General features: G+C 41.4%; 1 long non-coding RNA gene across 1 annotated transcript in view; it reads left to right on the top strand.

Annotated features, from left to right (window-relative positions):
- Positions 1 to 363: 363 nt before the first annotated feature.
- Positions 364 to 14,120, top strand: part of LOC134421011 (uncharacterized) — a 35,625-nt gene continuing 21,868 nt past the window's right edge. Inside the window, exons 1-3 of the long non-coding RNA XR_010028490.1 lie at positions 364 to 471; positions 678 to 751; positions 7,657 to 7,836. This is a non-coding gene — a long non-coding RNA (uncharacterized LOC134421011). The remainder of the gene's footprint in view (positions 472 to 677; positions 752 to 7,656; positions 7,837 to 14,120) is intronic.

Here is a 14,120-nt window from a genome sequence, read left to right as displayed (position 1 = left end):
GCAGCTAAAGCACCAGTGCCACTGGTGATGCCACCAGTGAGCATCATTTTAGTGGCCTGGGTGGGACAGGAGAGAGGATGCAGCTTTCAGTCCCCAGTCTAGGATGGGATGTGTAGAAGTGGCTGCACTCATCACAACTGCCTCATTCCCAGCCACTCTGGGGTGTCAGAAGGGAGAGATCATGCTGGCAGAAAGAGAACATAGCAGAGCTGGAGACTTTGGGTAAGGGTGTAGATAGGGTCTTCTGTAGGCACACACAGTTTGTGGTGGTTGGGAGTGGGGCTGGCCCAGCCTCATCCCCAATGGGCACAGCTGTGAGCAGCACTGACAGCAACGAGCCATGGAGTGCCCAGGGGCACTGACCCACCACCACAGGGAACAGAGGGCACACAGGTGCAGGGCATCAACATGAGGGGATGAAAGGCTGGGCTAAAGAGCAAGAAGGGTAGATGCTTGAAGCCTTCTGAAGAGGTAAGGTGTTACTCTGTGTGGGTTGAAGCTTTCTGAAGTTGTCTGGTGACACCCTGTGCATTTTGGCCATCTCAACAGTGACAGTCTTTTCAAGCAGCTATAGAGTTTTCACTTAGAAGATGTTATATTTTAAAAAACATGAATTTCTCTTTAAATATCAAAGAGTATTTCAAAGTAATGGATTTGTACTTTCTTCATTGGAACAGGAGCCAAAACATGGTTCTAAGGGCATGACTCTGGAGCTATCAGCTTTCTAAGGAGGAAATGTACTGAGTGACAGGTAAGATAAAAAAATAATGATTTGTCTCCTTCCTTTAACCGGATGTCAGCATGGCAAGGGTTGGAAATTCAGGTGAAAGGCTCACATTAAATAAACTTTCTGCCTTCTCCTCCAGTAGCACCTCAGATATCTTAACATTTGGAGTGTCATCCAGAAGTCAACTTTATTTTGACAAGGCCTGGGATGTTTGGGATCACAGTCAGCCTGTAACAGCTTAAGGCATTGTCAGAGAGGTGTGTGAGTGATGGCCAGAGAGCCATCTGCTCCCTGGGGTGACCTCCAGAGTCAGAGAGAATGGAGAAAGAAAGCCATGCCCACTTCCCACACACCAGCCTGACCGAAAGCTAGTGATGAAATGGAGGTCTTCTTTTTTATGAATGTACAGTCAGGATACCAATCACAAAATAAACGTGGGGTTTTTTACTGAGTATGCCTGGCAACCAAACCATGGATATTTAACTCCCTCAGGTTATTGTCTCAGTGGAGGTAAGAGCTAATTTATGCCTCTGAGGCATCCACTGATTCTATCAAAGTTCAGAAAATTTCTTTGAAAAATTCTAGAGCCTAAGAGAAAAACAAAGAAATATAAAGTTAATTTAGATGGAAATTAATAAACTGTACTTAGCCCTTTTTAGCTTAACTTGCAAAAATTATACCTTGCTGTAGGTCTACTGTAAGTTGCATGTTCTGCCTGTCAAAAATCTTAGGAAACTGATTGCCTAAATGTTGGATGCTGAGCCCTGCTGCCCACTGGACAGCAGGGAGTGATACCAGCCCAGAGGCTGTGGAACAGGGCACAGGTTGGATCTGCAGCAACAGGTTTTTCTATGCTCTATTGCCCCCAAATCCCATGAAATTCTGGATGTGTCCATATGGCTATTCAAGTACACAGAAGCTAATGGAAAGATATTGTTATGTGTCACTGGCATATTTTATGAAAATCCTTTTGCTAGGATTTTTCTCCTGAGAAGCTGAGAGGCCTCAGAAATTAAATATAAACAATTATCTGATTGCTTGGAATGAGATTTAGAGGTTGTTTACCAACAGGTGTGTCTTTGATTGGTTCCATGTAGATTGGTCATCAAGTAGAAACAATCACGGTCCAGCTGTGTTGAGGCTGTGAGGAGTCATGGGTTTTTATTATTCATTCCTTTTTAGCTTTCTGATGTTTTCTTTCTCTTTCTTTAGTATAGTTCCAATATATCATTTTCTTTTACTATACTATATATAATAAAATAATAAATCAGCCTACTGAAACATAGAGTCAAGATTTTCACCTCTTCCTCATCCTGGAGACCCTCAAACACCACCACAATTATGTTTTCCCTCTTTCATTTTCCATACCAATAATGGCTGCTTCTCAGTCAAGTTACTGTTGGCAGAGCACCATTTTGGTTTTTACCCTTAGACTGAAAAACAGTAGCAGTGCTTGATGGCACCTCAAATTTTAAAGCTAATCTTTTTTTTTTTTTTTTTGGAAGCCAGCATGGTGTTAAATCCAGTATTTGCAAGTGCTTTTTTTGTTGTAATATCTGAGGTTTTTAGCTCATAGTCCCAAGTCATAATTGCATCAGCTCCCATTGCTGATAGGCTGAAGATAACGAACCCTCAGTTTGGCATACAGGTTGTCACTAAACAAAATATCTGTTTAGCAAACCATCAGAATTTGTGGATGAGAGGAAGCAGATGTATCATTAAGCACTAAATGGGAATATCATTTACAGTGGATGTCATGTTTCATTTTGATAAACTGCAAAAAAACCCACATGGAAGATGCAGCCCTGTGTATCTGCTGCTGAAAGCAGTGTTTTGAAAGGTAACATTATGATACTCTGCTGGGCTGCCAAAGCTAAGATTTATTAGAGAATATGATAGATGGCCCAAGCATTACCATAAAAGATAATGAAATGTGATCTATGAGCTGGTATCCCATATAAAACACTCAGAGAAAAGAATCTTCACTTTGTAGAAAAGGCACACATGGAGAGCAGGGGCTTGACTGGGACTATCCAATTGTCATCAGCTATTTGTGGACTTTGGGATGCTGTAGCCCAGTCTTCCTTCATAAACACTGACTGTCCTTGTATCTGAAGAACATTGTTACTGTCATTTTTCATAGGCTGTAATGATCAAATACACATTAATTTAAATAAGAAGAGACAGTGAAACATTCTTGAAGTGGTTTTGTCGCTGGGGAAAAAAATCCTTCTATTTACCTCTCATAGTCCTGTCACTGTCTCTTGAGTGACAGTGGACTGTTTTTAATGCATGCACCTCTTGCACCTTTCCCTCATTTTGAACATTTTCTCTCCTTCCAATTTAATCTCATTTCTAATGCCAGTCTGCATAGGATGCTCATCTTTTAAATCACAACTTAGTTGAAAGGAAATTCTTGGAAATGACATGCTTCTTGAGGCTGTTTTAATTCCTCTTTCTGCAGTCAGTTTTGTTAAGACTGTTTGGTTCAGATTTGAAAAAAATATTTCTCAACAACTATATTTTTCTTTCTCTTTCTGGAATCCTTGTCTTGATATTATAGCCTATTATGCCTTTTCTTTGGGTATTTACACTGTTCCCCTTATTATCCATCTGAAATATGTAATATGTATGAAGCAAGTGCAAATCATACTACATTACCATCATAATGAGTAGTAAAACTCCTTCTGCAGTGACTGATGATCTTCTGCTGGAAAGGCACAGAAAGACACCACTAAAGTGTGATACAGGGATGGGTTATGGTTTGCCAGTGTGATTTTGTGTGAATCATCTGTCCCATTTACTACTCCATTGAAATGGGGTGAATACAGGCAAGAGCAGGGGATCTTCTGAAATATTAGACTCTTTATTAAGACCAGAGCAAATATTTATGATTTGCCATTGTAACTCTGGAAAAAACAAGGATTTATATGAGAATACCAAGTACCAGGAAGTTGTTACTTTAGGGAAGAGGCCATATTCTCCATCCGCTGTAATAGAGCAGTGCAGTGTCAGAAAGCAAAGTGCCAGGCATGGAAGCAGGAGACTGTCTCTTCTCTGATTATACAAAGGGGACTCCAGGAGGAAAACAAGGGCATTGAAACGAGGTGGTTTTGTTCACCAGAGATGGATTTTTTTTTTATGGAAGACTATTAGCAGAGTGAGGGGAAGTGGCAACTGTACATACAGCCACATAGTATGGGCAGGTTTCTAGATCAGTCACACCTTCCCAATAGGGAATCAGCCTTGAGGAGAAAAGGCAGTGATCAGTGCAACAACTATACCATCCCCAACTTCCTGGGGTAGTGAGTGTCATCTGAAGCTGTTGGGATTCACCAACCTGCCTGTGGAGCTGAGAGAGGGACTTGCTGTGCTGATGCTGCGACCATGCAGCAGAGGCTGAGCAGAGGAGAGCGTGCTGGCTCATTGCTGCCCTGAACTGCCCCTGCAAGCCAGCCACAGCCCCTGGCTGGCAACTCCTCTGTATGAAAAGAGAAAATGGTGATTTTTTCAGTGCCTAATGGGCCTAACTGATAAAAACCACTGCCACAGTGACACAGAAGACAGTGGTGAGGACAAGCATGGCTGTTATGGGTGTTTCATACATGCAGAATGAGAGAGGTGGCTCACTCTTACTCATTATGTCAAAAACTGCTCAGTCCAGTCTGTGAGCCAACTTCCTTTGTGCTCTCAATCCTCTCTGAAGCTCAGCACAATTAATGATAAATGAACAGCTATGGAATTGATTTCATGAAAGCAATCAGAGATCAATAGCAATACAGTGCAAGTGTTAAACAGTTAACTGCACGTGACTAATTGTGCTCAAAAGATGGGCTGGTTTTGTTCTGCTGACATTTATAAATGGCTAAGCCTTCATTTTCATAGTTTATGATGTCAGATGAATCCTTTGGGAAAGTATTTTCCTTCCAAATGATGTCTATAATTCTGTGCTGAGTGCAATTTACCAACAATTGTAGTGCTTTAAAGCATACAGTAGGCTTGCTTATTTCTGTATCAAGCAACTTGACATTTAAGATAATTTGTTAACTGTAGGAAAAATATATAAACAAGGTAATTTTCTTGTAAACAGTTGCCATGTACGACAAGCAGCATAATTGGTAACCTCTGTCGAAAGCAGGAACAATGAGAGAGACTTGTGAATGTGGGTGTACGAAATGAAAAGCACTACCTTAGGCTGCCTCTGCACTGGGTCTGCTCAGCTGGAAAAGTAAAACAAGCTACAAAGCCTGCTGCTGGAAAAGGTGGTGTTTAGAGAGGAAAAAAATCCCACATTTTTCCTAAGGCTTGTTCATATTCCTTCTGCCAGGATGTGGCTGAAGCTGCTGAGCCTGTTGGGCACGTGTCCCTGTCAGGTGGTGATGGCAGCCCTGCTGGGGCTCTGCAGTGCAGCTTTTAGGGACTCATACCTCTGCTTCCATGGGAAATATGGGTGCAAAACAGCCATTTCTGAATATCAAAATAACACTGTGCACTACAGCTGGCCAGTGTCACAGCGATGGAGGCCAGCAGAGCTCGGGTCCTGTTTCCCAGGATGTCAGCGTGGAGGACCCTTTGTTAAATTCTCAGCAGCTCAGCCTGCTTTTTATGTGCATTTGTGCTGTTGGAGGAGATAGACCCCCCCCTTGTTTCTGGTGACCAAATGTACAAGGATACAACCCTGTGCATCTCAGTGGAGCTGTTCTCACAAGCATGCTGAGACCTGTACTGGACCCCAACTCACAAAAGCTTTGGTCAATAAAAAGAAAATATGTGATCACTAAAAGCAACACAGTCAAATAATTTGCTTAGAGATACACAGTGATAGGATTCTTCCTTAGTAAGAGTTTGGAGGATTAATCATAGTTTAAAAAAATTGCTGGATGCTTCATAGGCACATACTCATTAACTCACTGCAATCATTAGTGCTCTGTGGGCTCTGGTTCCTGAGTAAGCTGCTGAGAGAGGAGAAAGAGGATTTATTCCTGGAGGCACATTGTTCTGAGCACATCCTTCATCTGGCCAGTGAAAAGATTCATTTTCCTCTCCTATTCACTTTGCTTTCTTGCAGGAGTGCCTTTTGTGGCACACCTCTCTGTGCAGACCCAGGCCTCTCCTGGCTGCCAAAAGCCTTCCCCATCCACGTGCCCTCCCTTATTACAGCAGCTCCCCTTTGTGGATGCTATTGTCCTCTTTTCTTCTGTTTCTCTGGACTCAAAATCAAATGCTCTGTTTCTCCCAATTCATAGTGGTGGAAACATGCCTTTCACAGAAAAGATCTGTATCTCTGGTTCCTCTGTTATCTGCTTCCGTGCCACGGTCATCATTCTGAGTTTATATTATGAATCCTGCCTCTATGCCTCTATTCAGATTGTGCTTACAGTATATTTAGAGGTACGTGAAACATTTGCCAGCACCTTATCTTTATTTTAAAAGAAAATAAAATTTTATTCCCTCCTCAAACACGGTCTTTTAGGGGAATAAGGTTTTATGTACTCCCTGTGCATAGTAACAGTGTTGCTAGGGGGCTGTATTTCTGCAGGATCTCCTTCAGCTGAGGGCTCATCTTAACATTTGTCAATGTGTTCAGTGAGAAAAAAGCAGAGCATTGGAAGAAAAACCAAACCTCCCTCCCACCCCCATTATTCACATCACTTTAAACTTTCTGTAGATTCAAGGATAATGGTAACAAGGCTTTGCTCTCCTCTCACTTAGGGTGCACACCAGCTTTGTGGTGAAGTAAATTAAAACAGACCACTATTTTGTCCTAAAAATATGTGCAAATGATGTTTTTGTCTTCATGATCAAGCTTAATGACCAGGTAGAAAATGTTTGTTCAGCACAGAGAGTGATAATGAAATCGTTGGTTTTGAATGATAAAAGTTGGAGGTGTTTGGATTTATTTTCCTTCTGTCAGAGCTGAGATTTTGTAGAAATTGGGGAGATTTCCCCACAAGTGACCAAGATACACCATGGGAGGCCCCATCTAACCAATCACCGCTCCACAGACTTGAATATGTGCTCACTTTCAAATGCCCAAGGATCTGTGTAAAAACAAACTTCTACGTGTTCAACATACTCAGACCCTACCATCAGGGACAAACAAGTGATTGCATTGGTAGTTTTACTTACAAAGTTATTCAGATTTAGTTTCTTTTTTAATCTCCTGAGAAATATGATGGCTACTCTTTTAAACAAACTCTGGTCTTCAGGCGTGTAAAATGAGTATGGGAATCAGACACTGGCTAGGGCCAGCTATTTACAGCAAAGAGAGGGAAGGATGGGAAACCTGCATCCTCACTTTGGTTCTTGAAGGCCATGTGATGCTCCTGTGGCAGGAGCCTTACCTGCTTAAGCTGAAAAACATCTGTGTTGTTTTCAGCAAAATCCTGACTGCATCTCAATAGAGATACAATCTAGTTCAACCAAGGTAATTTTCAGAATAGAGTCACAACATAGGATTTACTCTTTAATTGGTTTAGTAGAAGATAAGATGTTGTTGTTCATTGCTGTTTTGTTTTTCTTTAAAAATCCATTAACTTCTATGCAGGTCTTTAAATATTTATAAGATTTAAATAATCTCTTAAAGCATCCTCAGAGAAGACATTGACTCTTTTAGTTAAATAGTTTTTATTTTTCTGGTAGGGGAATTGTTTAAGTACTCAGCCAACTAATTCCCCAATTTAATCACAATATTTTTATACTCAAATGTCTGTTTTGTGTAAGCAAAGAGAAATACAAGAGAAAAAGTTGTTATATTTATGTGTAAACTGATTCATTCCATGAAGGGGATATTATGCAGTGATTCTGGAGCTGCCTGTAAATTGAAGTTGCTTTTAAATAAACACCTCAGGAACTCATACCCCTCTAAATATTTATATTGTAAGGAAAGTTTTTGCCACAAAGTATTTCTCCTCTTCTTTTTCCCTTAGAGCCATCTGAAGTGTTCAGGCTATTTACAATATGGATGCTGGAGAATAAGCAAAATCACCCATGAAAGGAGCCATGAAGTTTGTGGTGAAAGCCATAATTAGAGCCAATCCCAGAGATGAGCAATATTCCCACCTTGGTTCACAGCTCTCGTGCTGCAAGCATGGTCTACAAAAGCAAAGGTATGCATTGCCAATAATTCACATTTTGTGGACACTGCCTTAGGCCTGACTTCTTGCAGTGGCAGGAGACACTTCTCCACAGAATATATTTTCTTTCCAGAGGTCCCTTGCACAGCCAAAATCTGGGAGGGGAATGGGGGGATGTCCAGCTGTCTGTCTGCCTCAGATGCTTCTATACCTGGGCCTGCTTAGGACAGGCTAAGTGTGTGTGAACAGAGGCTCACGGGCTGCATTTTTCCTTTAGTTGGCTCGTGGTTGGCTTTATTTGGTTTGCTCTTTTGCAAAATGGTTTTGGTTTCTTTGCTTTGTGCTAACAGCAGAAGTGCTAGGTCTCTGTAGAGTGAAATTAAATGCCAGGTTTAGGATGTGTCTTCAGAGCAATTAATCATTCTTCAGAGATATGGCAACGGCAGTCTCCAGGACTGTGCGAGCTCAACACAGCTTTCCTGCACACTAGGCTTGTGTGGAGCCCCTCAGCTGAAACCAGCATTTCTTGCTGCCAAGCAAATCTGCCTTTTGCAGTTGAGCCTTGTTTTCCCTGCCCACTGTATTGCCCCTGGCAGCCACAGCAATCAGGCACCAGCAGAAATCTCCTCAAAGTGGGGAAAATAATTAACGAGAACAAGCAGAACCATCCATGCACATGGCTGCACCCTAAGAAGATGCTCACAAAGGTGATTCACAGTAATGTTCTTAAAACAAAACAGGCACTCTAGCAGTAGCCAAAACCAGTGTAAGCACAGGATACTTTCCAGCATTAGCCTAACCCTCTGGTGATAGTGATAAACGATGCTCCATGTTTTTAATCAAGAGACAATATTCTTGCTGGCTGATTGAAGTGTTTTTATTGGAAATAGCTTCCAAAAAGAACCTGTCTTGTTAGTACTGTAAATTCTGCAGGCTAAAATCCTTTGATTCTCATTAAATTAACTAATTACTGTCTCACTGGATCAATGGATTTAGGAGCACTGACATAATCTTGCTAGGAAAGGAAAGCTGCCAAATTCCATGACTTTGCTTAAACCTATTACCCTGGTATCTGTGCACTGAAAGAAATTTATCACCATGTAATTAATGGTCTTAGTTGGTTGATTGTCATATCAAAAGGAGGCAAAGATTTAAGGTTTAAGCTAAGCAAACGAAAAAAGGGGTTTTTTTTCTTTCCCAGAAGAACTGCATATGCAGTTTGCTTATTTCAGTTGCTGTTTTTACAAATATGAGAAAAATACTGATGGGGAGCAAACAACCTACATAGGGTTCTGGAGGCACTGGAAGGCAGAGGCTGTTCAGTGTGCTCAGCAGCCCTGTTGAGCTGGCTGTGGGCAGCAAAGGCTCTGGGTGGGAGCTGCTGGGGTGTGGGTGCTGGCTGGCACCCCCCAGCTCTGGAGAGAAGGATCTGCACACTTGGCACTATCCTAGGGATGCCTCTGCTTGGCACAGCCAGGCCCATGTCTGGCTGAGGACCCAGGACAGGGCTTGGCCAGCGCTTGGGACCTTCAGCCCCACAGCTGCTGCTTGTGGCACGATTAAAATAACATCTATGTGCTTTTTTGCCTAGCTTTGCAATGGACTATTTAGGCTCCTGTCCTATGTGAGAAATAAAAAATAGGATTTTATGGTATTAGCAAGCCAATTAATCTCTAAAACAGTTGATCCATAAGGTAGGAGGACTAAATTTTACAAAGTTAATGGTGCAAATAGGCAAAGCCCTTTCTCAGCTGCAAGCACTGCATTCTATCCTGCTCCTAGCTTAGCTGTCCAAGTGGGTTTATTATGTTTGCTCAGCTATAATCTATACATGTTTTAACATACTCTAAGCTGTTTTTAATTTTAAACTAAGAAACCCTGGCAAATCTCTTTCAATATAATTAGAATTTTCCCTTTAGTTTGCTGTTTAGCCATTATTTTCTTATTTCCGCTTTATTTTCTGGTAGATAAATCCTCTTATTCATTTGTTTCAATGAAGCTTGAGTAAAGGTCATTTAAATTGATTCACCTTTCTTATCTCCCTTGCATTTATTCTATAATCCTGCTTTCCATTGTGTGGAGGAGAATAGCTTTCTTTTCTCTGATTGTTTCTGCTAGAAGAAAAATGGTAACCCTTTATTAAATAAATCTGGGAGAGCTGTGCTCCAAATCCATATTATCACTAGCTTGGGGAAACAAATTATTTCACAAACTTTAAAAAAAGAAAACATGCAGCACTTTTAGCAGTTTGCTGTTAGATGGCCTGAGCTTTTTGCCTCAAGCCTCCTAAGTGAGTGAGGGTAACACTTTGGTACAATTTGCAAAAGGAAAATCTCAGGCAGCCAATTTCAATTGAGAAGCCCTGTGGAGGTGCAGAGGACCAGGGACCTGGGTGGTGCTGGGGCACAGAGCCACCCAACCTTTTCCCATTTGTCCCAGATATTTCCATGTTTAGCAGCACTGTCCAGACTCACCAGCTTGTCTCTTAGCACACAGCTCACACAGATAGCTCTTCTGGAGCTACATGAGGCTTCAGCTTTGAAGGGAATGCTCCTCTTTTGATTCCTACCCTGAAATGCATACCTCTGCAGGGGATAGGTATGAAAATATTATATAAGATGTGAAAAGAAAAATGAGTGACTACTCAGTTTGCCTTGAAAACTCACCTGAGTGCATACTGTTATTTTCTGTTTGTAGTCAGTTGAAAATAGTGTCTGTAGGCACCTGCACCATTTTCTGACTCTGTTCCAGAGGGATGTGTTTGGTTTTTTCCCTGATCAGGTGATGTTTTGTAATGTAGGACAAATTTTAGATGAATAAAATGTGGTATTTTCTAATACTGGAATGTTTAAGAAAGGCATACAATTAGGAAAATAGGAACATAAACCAATCTGTTAACAATATGTTCACATATGTAAGGGTGTATGTTCCCCATTTTAAACAACTAAATCAGAATTGCTTTTTATTTTGTTGCCAAGGTTACTGAATTTTGAATAGTCTCTAGAGAGTGGTGGCTTTAACTCGTTGAATGGCATCATTGTTTAATATTAAGAATATTCTGATGAAAGCTATCTGAGCTGTGGAAAATCACTTCTTCCTTCAAAACCACCTAAAATTAAGGCTGGTAGGGATGGCCCAGATGCAGTTCAGCTAAGCCTGCAGTGAGCGGGTCAGTGCCTGGGATGGGTTCAAGGCCAAGGGCAGCCGTGTCAGACTCAGTCACTTGGCACAGTCAAGAGCAGGGAAGGAGATGTCCAAAGGAGAAGAAACAATCTTCCAGATCAGTGTCACAGGAAGAAGTTAGGGAAGGTACAGAAACTGTCTCCAGGACCACAGCAGTGACAGGGATACGATAAAATCTTACCTTGAAATCGCTGAGATAAATGTGGGCGACCCTGACTGCAGTACAGAGGCAGCCAATCCCACAGAGCAGAGAAGATAAAAGCTGACAAGAAAGAGAGGAGAAAACAATCAGGACCCAGACTTGATCCTCCATTCCAAAATGAGAGCTAGATACCAACGTGGGGCAGGATTCCTCCAGAAGCTGCCAAGTCCTGGAAAGGCAGTGGGAATGAGATCTCCACTCACACACTAGTAGCCCCAGACTGCATACAAGGGACTCACTGACTTTTTTTCCCCCTTTTCACTTGCTTCTGTAGTTACCTGCAGGAAAATGTATTGCAGCATTAGATGTTCCTTCTGTTGAGGCACCAATATGTGAGAATGGGAGGAAATGGCCTTCTCTGTGCTGGGGGATAGGAATGCTCTCCTTTGTCTCACCATGTTGTTCTTTGACTCTCAAACATTCATGGACACTTGAATCTAATGAGTCAAACTAATGCTTTGGCAAAAGAATTGATAAGAAATTAATACTCAGTTTGTGGTATTGAAATACACTGGTCATGCTTTTACTGCCACCCTCTCATCCAAACACACCTACAGTTATATAGATTAATATTGATATAAGTAAGGATAAAGTAATTTGAATCAAATGCTTAATTGAAATATTTTAAAGTATGCCTGTTTGAATGCTAGAAACATTTTATGTAGCATATATTAGTCTTTAAGTAATCTGCATATGGTTTTACTATCATGAAGCTATAAATCACTTGAAAAATTGTTTTATATGCACTGAGTACAAATATAGGGATGTGAGGCAGGGAACTGAAAGGTAGCTGGGTTTTTTGGGTATTTCAGAAGTGTCATTTACAGGAGGGATGCTGTAATGTTGCATTTGGGGTCAGCAGACAGGATTGGGGTAACCCCAGTACCTGCAGAGTTCCTTCAAGCTCAGGTGGCCTGAGGGGGTCTCCAGGAGCTTCCTCTAAACTCTCAGCTCTGTGCCTAATTGTTACTCAAAGCTCATTTGACCGCTAGTTTTTCTTAAGCCAAATTTTTTTTGGTATCATCAAGTTTGTTAGTAACATCTGGAGTGGTCACAGACCACAGCTGCAGGAGAACAAACCTGATCCTTGCACTCTTCTTCAGCCCACTCTTCTCTGATATTTGGTGACCAGGCTCTTTGGATCCATGAGATTTGTCCCACTGTCTCTACTTGCCCTGTGCAGCACTCCTCTGGCAGTTGAGGAATGCAGGTATGCAGCACCTGCCAGAGCACTCTCTAGGCAAAATGCCTTTTAAAAATCTCTAGGAAGACAGACACAAATAAGTTCAAAAGCTCTTTTTCCCCTGGTAGCCCAATAATGTAGGTGAAAACTTTTTTGGTTTCATTAGGTTTCAGACTATTGCTTTCTCCTGCCTGCTGAGCTTCTGTGGGTTTGGCTGTTGAGCGCCGAGCGCCGCTGCTCTAAACTGGAGCCACACTACTGGGTGCTGCTATAATGACCTTTCTCATGAATATGTATTGCCAGATAAGTGAAGCAGAATAAAAGATTAGAAACTTTTAACACTCAAGACTCTCCAGAGCTTCAGCCCTGGAGATTGGAAAAGTATTCTGCTTCTTCAGGAGCAAAGCAGTGAGGGAGCTTGGGGAATCTTTGTGGTCCATTGTTGTGGTTTCTTGGCCTCTAACAAAAAAGGTAGAATAGAGGATCCATTTGTTGCTCTGTTAAATATTTTCCATACAAAAAGCAGTAATGTAAAATGCAATGAGAGTTTTGTACAAAATTTATGAAATTAACCATCAAGGACTCATGGACTAATTACCAAGAAAAATCTGATTTCAGGATGCACCTGGGTATTAGGAGTTTGAATTAATTTCAGAATTAGATCAAATTTAATTCTGCACAAAATGGATAGTACTTGATATAATCATAATGAACATTATTATATACTGTGCAGTGAGGGAACTCAGCTGAGCTTGCCAAAATTCACTCCTGAAATCTCCGCCAACACACAAAAAATAGCTTCCCCCCACAGGCACAATATTGAGGACTTTTAAAAATACTTCAGGGTGATTTTAGAGTTATGCTTCAAAAGTACCTATTTCAGTTTGGGAAACTATGCCATGTTACTCATTGTCTGGACCAGAGTCCTTTCCAGGATCTCTGATGTTATGACTTTGTGTGGTCATTCAGTGACCATCTGTCACTTTTCTTGTTTGGCTCCAAATGCCCTCTGCTCTGCTCATCATCAGTTTTATTTTATTCTTTTCCAAAAAGAAAATCATAAAATAAATGTAGCAATTACTGCATTCAGGTCAGGGGGAAAAAAAGCCTTTTGTTGCTGTCAAGTGTTTATGTTTTTCTAAACTGTTGGTTAGAAGCAGCCAACAAAAGGAGAAATCATTTTATAGGTGCCCTTTCACACTGGGATCATTAAATTCAAGTCCACAGTTTCATTATCAGCTTCTATTTTCAGAGAGGTAAAAGTCATCTGCAAAAATTTCCATGTAAAGTTTTAGTACCACAGAGAAGGGTTGACTTTGCTGCCTCAAGTTCCTCGACCTTTCTGAGCTCCCTTTGTCTGTTTTGTGGTTCTCACAAAACCTGCACATTTCTCCTAAAAACCACATTGTCAGCAAGTCAGCTGCTCTTCTCTCCCTTTCAAGGCTGCCTTAATCCCCTCTCATGGCCCACATCCCAGGATTTGGGCTCCCAGTCCCATCCCAGGGCTCTCAAGGAGTGCGCCCCAACCCCTGCCCCAGGCTCTGTGCATGGCCCCACGCTAGGCTGATCAAACAGTCTGTTTGCCATACTACTTCTCCTTGTATTCCAGCCAAATAAAGAATTTGGAGCAATACAGTGTTAAAAATGGCAGCCCTGAATTTTCATCCACTGTTTGACTAAAAGCAATACCCTCAAATACCTTGTAAAACCACCTTGAGCATAAGATTTACTTTTACCTCATTCAGTAAA

Source organism: Melospiza melodia, chromosome 8 (assembly GCF_035770615.1).
Source record: "Melospiza melodia melodia isolate bMelMel2 chromosome 8, bMelMel2.pri, whole genome shotgun sequence".
In the NCBI taxonomy this organism is placed as follows: Eukaryota; Metazoa; Chordata; class Aves; order Passeriformes; family Passerellidae; genus Melospiza; species Melospiza melodia.
This window is presented reverse-complemented; position numbering and strand designations above follow the sequence as displayed.